At 41.7% G+C, this 12,534-nt stretch overlaps 1 protein-coding gene across 10 annotated transcripts in view; it reads left to right on the forward strand.

Moving 5' to 3' along the window:
* The window catches only part of ZNF385B (zinc finger protein 385B), a 182,399-nt gene that overhangs the window by 79,216 nt on the left and 90,649 nt on the right, over nt 1–12,534 (forward strand). Inside the window, exon 1 of one of the 10 annotated variants that reach the window (XM_083496629.1) lies at nt 8,887–9,273. The exons of the other annotated variants lie outside the window; for them this stretch is intronic. The gene's annotated coding sequence lies outside the window, so the exon portion shown is untranslated. Of the gene's footprint in view, nt 1–8,886; nt 9,274–12,534 lie in introns of those variants that run through there. 10 annotated transcript variants of the gene reach the window in all.

Below are 12,534 nucleotides of genomic sequence, written 5' to 3' on the forward strand. Positions count from 1 at the left end.
GACCCACACCTATTTAGCTTGAACAAAGCTGTAGCATTTGGTACTCCCGGGCTATTAATTAAATGCTGTTAAAGTGAGACAGAGAAATCTTTATTAACCTGTCTTTCCCAACTTCAACTCACTTCTGGATTGCTTAGCCTAGGTCCACCTCATTCAGTGTAGTTCTTGGCAATTTATTCCCAGGGTTTTTACTTTTCACGCCCCTTGGGTGTGAGCAGTGCTGTTTTTCTAGAAATTGAGTTCCGGCTGGGGGGGAAAGCCCTGGGAGTGAGTCTGGAAGTTTTAAGGCCGTACAGAATATTCCCCTTCCCCATACAGTATATCCAATCCACAACCTCATCTGAAGGCAAGAGCCCTGGTTTGGATACAATCTTTGACACCAGCTTGTTTGAAAGTCTTCCATTTGCACTGACATCTCTCCTTCATCATTAGCTTGTTCAAATGGCATCTTGTCATTTTGGAGGATGACTCTTTCATACATTTATTTTTAGTGATTTACACCTCTGTCCTAAGCACAGCACTCGGATAGACTGGTGCATTGATTTCAGCGGCACTTAATGCTATGCAATGTGTTCAGGATCAGGGTGTTAATCTGTTTTTGGAACTAGATGTGGCGGATAGAATATCCCTCATATCATTCTTTACGCAGAAGTCTTATTTTTAGCTTCGGAGAATGGTGTCTGTTTATTCACCAGCAGGTTCATTAATAGCACTGTATTTTTCCTGTTCCACCCTCCCCTCCTTTTAAAGATGCATTTGCTAGAAGAGTCAACAGTAACTGCATCACATGGCAAGTTCTTTCTTTCTTTCTTTCTTTCTTTCTTTCTTTCTTTCTTTCTTTCTTTCTTTCCTCTCCCTGTTTTCTTTTATTTGATTGGATGGTATATATATATATATACGTTTCCACTGTAGAGCAGGCAAAAAATAGTAGTATTTTAAACAAAAACACTACAGATCAGCTTTTGGACAACTGACGGGAGATTATGAGACAGGTCCGGGGGGGGGGGGGGGAGTGAAAGCACAAATACAGTGGTACCTCGGGTTAAGTACTTAATTTGTTTCGGAGGTCCGTTCTTAACCTGAAACTGTTCTTAACCTGAAGCACCATTTTAGCTAATGGGGCCTCCTGCTGCCGCTGCGCCGCTGGAGCACGATTTCTGTTCTCATCTTGAAGCAAAGTTCTTAACCTGAAGCACTATTTCTGGGTTAGAGGAGTGTGTAACCTGAAGCGTATGTAACCCGAGGTACCACTGTACTAGGGAATTCTGATTGATGGGAGAAGCGCTTGAGCAAGAAGCCATATTATCTCCTACCTCCATAAGACAAAAAGTGTCCCCATTCCTTAGCTGGAGGGATGTTTCTAGGAATTAATGATAAATCTTCCCAGTGTGGTAGTTTGCATAGCAGATGTTTAGCAAACTGGAGCAATAAATAGAGGCAGTATAAGTGTGTGTGTGTGTGTGCGCGCGCGCGCGCGCGCGCGCGCGTGCACGCGCTCTTGAAAAAAACTAAGCTACCTGCTAGCTTGGACACAGGGCTGGGTTGATATAGCTTCCTTGCTCTGGAGTTCACTGTCAGGTAAGTGGGATAGGATTTCAGCCTGAAATCTCTGCAAAAAAAAATTTAGGAGAAAGTAACAGCTGCAAAGATAGGGAACCTCTTTCCAGAGCTACACTTCTGCTGAAAGTCTCATTACAACTCAGTTAGTTACCCTCCTTTCCAGTGCGCATACTCTTACATAGGAACAGTGCTTTTTTCTGGGGGTATGCAGGGGTACGCATACCCCTAAACATTTTGTGACTCTTTGTACTTTTGTCCATTTACTGTATTTATTTTCCCTGATTTGAACTATAAAATGGTGGTTTTCTTGAGGCAAAATGAGAGTACTCCTAAATATTTTTTTTAAGAAAAAAAAGCACTGCATAGGAATATAGGTAGTTGCATTTTACTGAGTCAGACCATCGGTCTAGCTAGCTCAGTATTGCGAACACTGCCTGGCACCAGCTCTCCAGGGTTTCAGACTGGGATTCTCTACTTGCCTTATCTGGAGATGCTAGGAATTGTAACTGAGACCTTCTGCATGCCCTTACCTTCTGTCTGTTCACAGCTCTGATCAGGTTCTGCCCATTAGGAAATGGGAATCTAGCAGTGAATGATGCATTGCAAATGTTATAGAGGCCCTTTCTCCAGTTGCTTTGACACAATTGTAAATTAACCTGTTCTTAGTCTATGCTGTAGCCTCCTATAGCAGAGGAGGCCATAGCAAAACTGTAACGAGGATGCACAGACACTCAAGCTTTCAGTCTACAGTGGTACGTCGGAAGTTGAACGGAACCCATTCGACTTCCAAAACGTTCGGAAACCAAGGCACGGCTTCAGGAAGCTCCTGCAGCCAATCAAAAGCCGTGGAAGTTGCATCGGATGTTCGGGTTCCAAAGAACGTTCACAAACTGGAACACTCACTTCTAGGCTTGCGGCATTCGGGAGCCAAAACTTTCAACTCGCAAGGTGTTTGGGATCCAGGGTACAACTGTATGAAGTTCTGCATACTACTCAGTCTTTATTTCCCACCCCTATTTCAGATAATAATAATAATAATAATAATAATAATAATAATAATAATAATAATAATATAATATTATTTATACCCTGCCCATCTGGCTGGGCTTCCCCAGCCACTCTGGGCAGCTTCCAAAAAAATATTAAAATACTGTAATACATCAAACATTAAAAACTTCCCTAAACAGGGCTGCCTTCAGATGTCTTCTAAAAGTCTGGTAGTTGTTGTTCTCTTTGACATCTGGTGGGAGGGCGTTCCGCAGGGAGGGCGCCACTACCAAGAAGGCCCTCTGCCTGGTACATGCAACACCCCACCCCTTTAGTGATAGCGAAGAATTACAGGTGTGGCTGCTCTGAAATGCAGTAGATAAACTCATTTGGCAGCATCAACACACGACAAATCGAGTGCCCATTCCTCCTTTCCCCCTCCCCTCCCCAATGCCAATCTAGTATGGTGGATTTGTTTCTGTCAAAATAAAATACATGATCCTTGCTCAAAATATTATGAAATATGATGTTTTTTCACAATATTGCATTTACATAGAAATACCTTTTCCCCAGATGGAAAATAAATCACAAAACACTTACCTGTGTGCAAACACAAAAGTTTATAATGGAGCCAAATGGTTTGCAGGCAGTGTCTATGGGGATCTCTCCAGAAAAGCACTGGGGGCGGTGGGTGGAGAAGTCCTAGCTAATGCAAGAAGTTTAGAGGAAGCTATAGTATTGCACAGTTTAAATGGCTTTTCTCACCTGGTGTTCTTGAGTGCTAGTATTAGGATTCCATGGATTTTTCAGTTATGATGTTGGCCACTTACAGCACTGGGACAGAACAAAGGGAAAGGAAAGACAGCCGAAAGCACAAGGGCACATTAGAGATTTGATTGCAGCCAGCATTTTCTTCTTCTTCTTCTTCTTCTTCTTCTTCTTCTTCTTCTTCTTCTTCTTCCTGACTGGCAGTCAGGAAGGGCAGGGCAGAGCAAGGCAAAAAAGGATGTTTTCATCCTTTGTTTTCTGTATATAAGAAATTTGGCATTTCATTCTGCAAGCTGCCATTTACATCCAATTTTTAACTGGCCAAATCTTGATTCAGGTAGGTAGCCATGTTGAAATAAATTAAAAAATTAAGAAATTGTCCAGTAGTACCTTAGAGACCAACTAAGTTTTTCTGCATGCACACAGAAGCTTATACCCAGAACAAACTTAGTTGGTCTCTACGGTGCTACTGGACAATTATTTTTTTATTTATTTGGCCAAATCTTGTTACTGAGACTAGAACTTCCCTTGCTTTCAGTCACACATGGTATTCGGTTGGTCCTGGGGATGAGAGACAGCCAATGGCAGATTCACGGTTCAGCATCCTAATAAATCTCTCAATGCAGGAAGCAAATGAAACGGAATGCAGATTACCTGTACAACATGATATAATATTTTATGCATTTAAATCTGCATTAAACGTCTGCTCATGCCCCCTCTCTTCCAGTGAAGAGATTTCCAATAGCCACCTTTTTAAATGGCAGGAGCTAAAATGCGACCGGTCTGAAAGATCTATCTTATGTTTCACAACACTGATTTAAATGGTCTGGTAGCTCACACAGAATAGATAACATGGTATTTGAGGATTTGTTGCCTTTTTGAAATAGGCAGGGATGAGCTTTTCTATCAGGGTTGCATCAACAATATCTGTTCCATTAAACAAACACATTACACAGGAGCGCATGCCTTGTCTGCCTGAGGAAACCTGAACAAACAGATAAGAATTGGCTTTGACAGCCTTTTGTTGGTGGTCAGAGGCAGCACCTGGTACACAGCTTTCAGCAGTAGTATGTCACTAGCCAAGCAATGCTGCTTTCTAACAGGACTTACTCTCTGCACGTTTCACCCTTGAGGTGTCTCTTTTATAATACAGAGTGTTTTACACGTACAAGTCAGAACTTGCAGTAATCGTTGGCACTCTTCTGTTTCCCTGTCACCTTAGGTACGTATGTGCATTCTTGTTTAACAAGTCTGGAACTATGACACTTCCACTACATGTTTCAGTGCAGCCCATTAAAAACAAAAACAAAAAACCCTGCATGTAGAAAGTTAGCAGGTCAAGGAGATGGCAGATTCCATTGATATACTAGCTTTCCATGGACAAGGAATGTGTTCACGTGGTGAAGCATTCAGATCATGCAGCCCAAGGGCTGTAATAATTCTTAAAGAACAACAAAACCCTGTGCTTTTGAAATGTGTGACATGGCAGTTTCCGCTCAAAGAGCTCATTTTTAAAATAGGAAAATTCCTTTTTTAAACAACAACAACAACACATCATTGGCAGCAATGGTTCTAATTCAACAGAAGCTTCAGAGAAGAGTTATTTAAGGTTAGTTGCTGTAACCACCATCTCCATGTGGTCATCTCCATTCATCAAGCGGTGTTTTCACCAGAGTGCTGTTATGATCAACTCATCTGGAGGTTACTAGACCTTGAAAAACTAACAAAGTTGATGTTTTCAAAGAAGATGAAAACTGGAAAATTTGATGCACAGCTCTACTCATGAAGAATTTTGCATTTCAGGTTTGCTTGTTGTTCACAAGGAACATCCGTTAAGTTCTCAGGGCCTATAGGTAAGAAATTTTATCCAGTATTGGCTTATTCAAGGTGGAACACCTGATTGGGAAACCCTGTGGAACAGTCTGGGGTCTGCAGTAAGGTGGGGTGTCAGGAAAAAAAATATCAAGTGCCTCTCTTCGCATAGGTAGAAATGCTTTCCCTAGCACTCAAGGTTTTAAAGGGCCAAGAAGGCTGGAGGAATCTGTAGCAGTTATCAAGATGGTTGTGTAAACAGTTCCAACAACTTGGAATGGTTATATCTCTGATGAGGTTCTCCAAGAAGCCAAAAAACCCAAGGAGTTTGAAAACGAAGAAGAAACCCAGTTCAAGAGATTTAAGAAAGAAAAACAACAAGAGTGTATTATGGCACCTTCAAGTCTAGAGGTTCACTTAGGCATAGGTAGAAAAGGTAAATGGTGAATGACCCCTGGACTGTTAAGTCCAGTCAAAGGCAACTATGGGGTGCGGCGCTCACTTGCTTTCAGGCCGAGGGAGCCGGTGTTTGTCCATAGACAGCTTTCTGGGTCATGTGGCCAGCATGACTAAACTGCTTCTGGCGCAACGGAACACGGTGGCAGAAACCAGAGCACACGGAAATGCCATTTACCTTCCTGCCGCAGTGGTACCTATTTATCTACTTGCACTGGTATGCTTTTGAATTGCTAGCTTGGCAGAAGCTGGGACAGAGTAACAGGAGCTCACCCTGTCATGGGGATTCTAATTGCCGACCTTCCGATCAGCAAGCCCAAGAGGCTCAGTGGTTTAGACCACAGCGCCACCCGCGTCATTTAAGCATAAACTGTTAGGAACTAGAGTCTATTTGCATCTCATGGTACATGTCCACGAAATGATATGCCATAGTAAGTATTTTAGTCTTTAAGGTGGTATGGGTCTATTTAGTGCATTTGCTGGACAAACTAACATAGCTACCTTTCTGGAAGAATAAAAGTGTTACTTTTGAAGATTATGCTTTAATAGAGAAGGCTGGCAGAAAAGGTGATTCGGATTTAGAAACTGGGAACAGTGAAGACTGTTTTTGAAGCCATTGACACTTGAATGAAACAGGCAATGCATTTTTTAAAAAATGCTGGAATAATAACTGCAAGACGACCTGTTCATTGCTTGATTATTAATGAAATAAGGCCTCAGGAAGTGGCAGCTGGGGCTATGAGTCAGATGAGAACCAAGCAGACCTATGGCAGAGCTTGGTGTCTATCAGAGAAGGCGTCATTGACCGTGGAGACAAGAGAGGAATCTTTCCCCAAGTTGGTTCCAAGTAGGGAGGGCAAGGGGGGAAATGAAAGAAGCAGAGTGCCAGAGGCTCTGCCTCTCTTCTTTCTCTCTCTTTGACTGACAGGTTGGTGGAATCTCACCTAGAAAGCTGAACTTGCTTCTCAACCAGGCAGGTGGTTCTGGCTTTCAGTTACAGAGAGGGAAGGAGGCAAGGGGATGGGAGAGCAGCTGGCTGAGACTGGCTTGCAGAGTTTGGAAAACATTTTGCTTCCAAGCTGTTCCATACGAAAACTAGATGAGGCCTGGGAAGGGCAGCAGAGGAGGAGAGCAATCCAGCCCATCAATAAATCTTTGGTCCACAATTTCTTTATTTTATTGAGTCCAACATGCTTTGAACTATGTTGAGGGCCCTTCTGAACAACCTATTTCAGTCTTCGGCCTATTTTCCCTTTTATAAATACTTTTTAGCAAACTTGAGAGTAAGCCTCAAGAACTCGTAGTAATGTATATGGAATAAAAATGGACAAGCACCTCAAGTGCCATTGTTTACAAATGGGTCAGTTTTCTAGCCAGGCTGAGAAGCAGCTGCTTAAAGTAATGGCAAGGTTAAGGGCTGCGCTTGGCAGCTTGTGTGGCAGGGAAGGTCACATTGAAAATATTATTGTTATCATGGAGCCAGCACCCAATATACTTTGCATGAACATTACACAACTGAGGTGCACATCTTCTGTGACATCGCTGGTGCAAATCCTGGTGCATTAATAATCTGAGTATTGTGGCCATTCAGTAAGGTGGAATTGGCAAGTAGTGGTACTGTTAAATATATAGTAGATTGTGTTTTTTTAATATGTAATTGACTCAGGGGTGGACTTTGGTAATCCTTCATAATACGGTGCCCCATGTGAGGCCAAAATCTGGCACCCCCAAATAGATATTCTCAGTTATGCATCATCTCAATTTTGTACCCCCTTGGCTTGGCACCCTGTGCAGGGGAACCGCCCACACTGCCCTAAATCTGGTGCTAATTGACTCTTACTTCTAAGCCACCTTGGAAGGATTTCTATCCTGAAAGGTGGAGTATATTTATTTCATTGGAATTTTTTTTTTAAAAAAAATGTAGGGGACTTGTTCACACATGCTAATACACAATTTTGGCTTGCAGTGTATTGGGTGGAGCTAAACCCAGACTTGCATTTCATGTGACCTCCTATGGATGAATCAGGCTTCAGCAAGCATATGGCAGAGTGAATAATCTCTTCTAGGTAAGAAGCATTTCTTGTGCAGGAAAATCACTCTTTGTCTACTCGGTTGTCTCCATAACAACAGAGAGTCTTAACAACAAAAGAATAGCCACTGAGGCTGTCACCTAAAAATCTCATGTTCAAGTTATTGTTGATAGCAACACAACAGATGCCAGGACAAGAGGTTACTAGCAGACAATAATAGGCACTACACCTATCCCTGAAGTATTTCATGTGATGCTTTTAAAGTAGAAAACATACCAGAGAATAAGGCAGATGCAATCGTCGTCATTACATAAATTGCACATGATAGTATGTTTTTTTGGTTTCGCAAGAAAATGCTGTTTAACTTCCGTAATGGAAAAAATTGAAAAGCACTTGCTACAAATGTTGCATTCCTCTTTAGGGTAAGTACATCCAGGTCTTGAACAGTGAGACTAGAAATCATTAAACATATCTGATCATTCATATATGCAATACATATTGCCAAGGTGTGGCCATGAGAAATGGGTACCTTAAAAGGGTGACATTTTTATTTTATTTTAAAAAACAAATCCATCTGCAACTAACCTTAATGCCAAGATGCCCACATTTATCTTTGCTCTGTGCACTTCAGCCTGTACAAAAGCACCAGGCAAAACTGCTAGCAATGAATGGATTTTTTTTTCTTTTTTGAGGGGGGGGATTCATAGTGCTAACCCATTATCATTGGACAGCAGCGTTATATGCGATTCTTTTCTTGAAAAGAGCTTTCCCTGAAACTCGAAAACACACATAATAGAGCAGTCATCTACATAATAGCTAAATTTCCTAGAGTCTTTCTGTTAGGGCCAAACTACACAAGGCAATGCAAAACGCAGCCATGGGGTTTTCCATTTTGGACTACGATGATGGTATTGAGAGGTATTCGCCTCCTGTGACATTTTCCCAATGAACATGCCCCCTACCTCCAGATCTGGCTCTTTGTACATCAGGAGATGGTGCATTTACAGTGCTTCACACACATGCAATGGAAGCTATTTCTTCTAAGAAAGAGAAAAAACAAGGGATGGTTACTGGGAGAGGGACGAAGAGATAACCTTCAACATTTCTCTGATGCAAATAGAGACATCCTGTTCCATGATAATAATTTTACTATTTATATCCCACCCATCTGACTGGCCCTGAGTAAGCATGGTTAAATTTCTGCTTCATGGCTCTCCTTGGACACACACACACGGTTTTTTAGAGCAAGCCTCTGCATCTATGTAGTCATTTCAAGCCCAGTGCATCTGTCTGCCATGCAGTCTCCAGCTGACCCTGACGTAATATGTGAGGCATGTTACTCATTTCAGTTCATGTGATGGAGAGTGGATATTATTTAGGAAAGTCTCGCCCTCCAAGAGTAATTTTTCCACTACAGCCCTACACATGGATGGTGCACCTAAACCTACACTACCTGTGCCTTTGACCTTACTTCTGGCTGCTTCTGTACTGTATTCATCTTTGTCTTTTGGATGAATGCAGTGGTAGAGATTTTCAAGACGTCTCTAAACTAAAGGTGTCTCCGGCAGTTGGTGCATTGTGTTTCATATTGTCCGATTCCATCTGGGAGGACTTAAAACACCTTAGCAAATACTTGAAGCGCTGAAAAATGGTGCCAGTGGTGAGCCTGTTCTTTCACTATTTTATCTAAGTGTGGTGTTCGCTTTTGTTTTCCAGTTGCTGCTTGTGAATGGCTTCAAGATGTTTTGCACAGTCCAGGGGAAATAGTTATAGTGTATGGCTTTAAATTGTGACAGCCTCTGAGGTTGCCCCAATTGTTTCATCAAACTAACTATTAAATATTGTCCATGGGATGGGAGGGGGCAGTGTTAATTAATACTGTCAATCCAGTCTCTTGCGCATTGTTTATTTTACATAAAGGTAAAGGTACCCCTGACCATTATGTCCAGTCGTGGACGACTCGGGGGTTGTGCGCTAATCTCGCTCTGTAGGCTGAGGGAGCTGGCGTTTGTCCGCAGACAGCTTCTGGGTCATGTGGCCAGCATGACTAAGCCGCTTCTGGAGAACCAGAGCAGCGCATGGAAACACCGTTTACCTTCCCGCTGGAGCGGTACCTATTTATCTACTTGCACTTTGACGTGCTTTTGAACTGCTACGTGGGCAGGAGCAGGGACCAAGCAACGGGAGCTCACCCCGTCGCGGGGATTCAAACCACCGACCTTCTGATCGGCAAGCCCTAGGCTCTGTGGTTTAGTTAAATATAGTGATTTGGCAAAAGGGAGTGTAGATGATAACATTGCATGTATGTGTGTGTTGCCTTACCTCCCTCCACCCACCCACCCACCCAACCAACCAACCAACCACCCATATGTAAAATACAACATCAGTTCTTTGTGGAACTATGCATGTATGTATGTAAGTATGTATACACACATATGCATATGTACAAGCAGTGATTAGAGCATGGAAGAGTCTGTTTTCTCCAGGGAGAAAACCTTATAAAACTATTCCTTTGATTGCATTTTAAAAGTCATTTTGTGATCCACTGCAGCAAGAAATTAAACTTTTTCCACATCAGTAATTCTTTTACAGTTATTTCACAAGGCCAGAATCTCTAGCACATGTATTTAGAAGCAAAACAAGAAAAATTGCTTCCTATTAGGTGTGGCGAAGACCAGAGGAAAGCTATGCATAACATCCCCAATACAGTGGTACCTTTGTTTACAACCATAATCTGTTCCGGAGGTCCGTTTGTAAACCAAAACAGGTTGTAACCCAAGGCATGCTTCACCAATGGGGCCTCCCAAAAAAATTTGTTCGTAATCCAAAAAAATAATAATTAATGGGTTGTAATCTGAAAAAAGGTTGCAAACCGGGACACGTACTTCTGGGTTTGACGTGTTTGTAATCCAAAGTGTATGCAAACCAAGATGTATGCAAACCCAAGGTACCACTGTACCTCCTATTTTGTAACTTCAGAGCACTCTTACAGGTAAGGGGGCCAGATGCTAAAGACGACAAGGCCGTTGCACCTTTATTTAGTGCTGTGCCCCACCCCACAAAATCCTGTTTTCGGGGGGGGGGCGCATTTTCAACCATTCTCTATCATGACAAAAAAAATAATTTGGTTCAAAAATTATCAGAGGGCAGAGAAACGTTTGGTGAAATTCATAGAATCATAGAGTTGGAAGAGACCACAAGGGCCATCGAGTCCAACCCCCTGCCAAGCAGGAAACACCATCAGAGCACTCCTGACATATGGTTGTCAAGCCTCTGCTTAAAGACCTCCAAAGAAGGAGACTCCACCACACTCCTTGGCAGCAAATTCCACTGTCGAACAGCTCTTACTGTCAGGAAGTTTTTCCTAATATTCCTCTGGGTGGGGTGCAGGATTGTTGATGTGGCAAGGGGGACCTTGAGCTTGCCCTTTCATTCTGCAAACCATGCACTCTGAAACCTTCCTGCATGCTAGTACTTTGAATAATGTCCAGAGGAAAATATCACAAAGTAACTCCTTCCCAGAAAGGTTGTTTCAGATCAGAAAGTGGGAGCAGCTGGTAAGACTGCAAACTGCTGGGAAATGTTTACTGGAAAGGAAAAAAACAACATACATACCACCTCACAGTGATGATAAAGTAAACTCAAAGCCCCACACTAGGAATGGGGAAGAAATTTGATTCCATTCACATTTAGATGTGAGTTCACCTAATTTGCACTTTTGGAAACAAGGTGCGAACTGAAACACAGCTGTCCTTCAAACTTCATACCTCTCTGAATTTTTCAGTGCCGTTCTCCAACTAAGTAACATGTACAATAATGCATATACCCAGGTGGAGAGTCCATAAAAATGCATCTATTAGTGAAAGTAACATGCAAAAATGCATTGTTTGGGGGAAATTGTTTTGTAAAATATGTGTATATTAAGCAACACCGCATCTAAGCATATACATTATACAAATTCACACTAAAATGCTGGCAAATTTCCAACATGACTTTTTTTTAATGCATCTTGCCATGGAAATGTGGGGAACTGGATTTAAGATTGGGAAAGCAAAAAACAGGGAAGGAAAATTTACAGTTCCCTCATTCCGCCCCACACCCACCAATATTCTAAAGATGTTTTCAAATGTCCTGACAGTGAGGCAGAAAAACAGAAGTCTTTTCCACAGAAAAATAAACGTTTCACAAAACTGAAGGACAAGTTTCAGCACAGTGCCACCTTAAATAGTTGTGGAGAACATATAATTCCAGCAGGTAAAGCTTGGAGGAAAAATGCCTTATTAATTTATCCCTATCATTTTTATCTTTTTCATATTTAACTTACAACTGAAAATGACGCTGAAATCTTTTGAAATACATCTTTAAATACTGTGTTTCACAAACAAGATAATGTACTTGGATTTAAAGAGCTCTAGTTCCAATAAAACCCATGGAATTAAGTTAAAAGCAATTATTGTGCACTGTACGTTTCCGCAGGTCCCCCCACCCCCCTTGTATCCAAGTACACATAAACGGAAAGGAGTGAAATTGTACTGGTTCAGTTGAAGTAATCTGTGGATTAGATAGACTTTCCCTTTGTTGATTTGCAGCTTCACTCAAGCTATATGAAAGCATGCTAAGTAATTCTACAGGGTATTTGACTCCATAGAGCATATGGTGACACCCCACTGCTATTATAATGGAAATATTAATCAAATTCTCCACCATTTTTTTTCTCATACAGCTTGATTATAAATCTCCTTTTAAATTGTATTCCATTATTCTCAGTTCCTTTCTTTATCTTCCTTCTTTATAATCTTGGGAAAGAAGCAAACCTCTTTATTGATTTTATCACCATCCTCAGTTCATGATCACTTACTCAGGGTATGCATATTTTAGCCTTCCCTCATCAGTCATAACATTCAACATGCTAGACATCTTA

This window comes from Podarcis liolepis, assembly GCF_965112155.1.
Source record: "Podarcis liolepis genome assembly, chromosome: 1".
Lineage (NCBI taxonomy): Eukaryota > Metazoa > Chordata > Lepidosauria > Squamata > Lacertidae > Podarcis > Podarcis liolepis.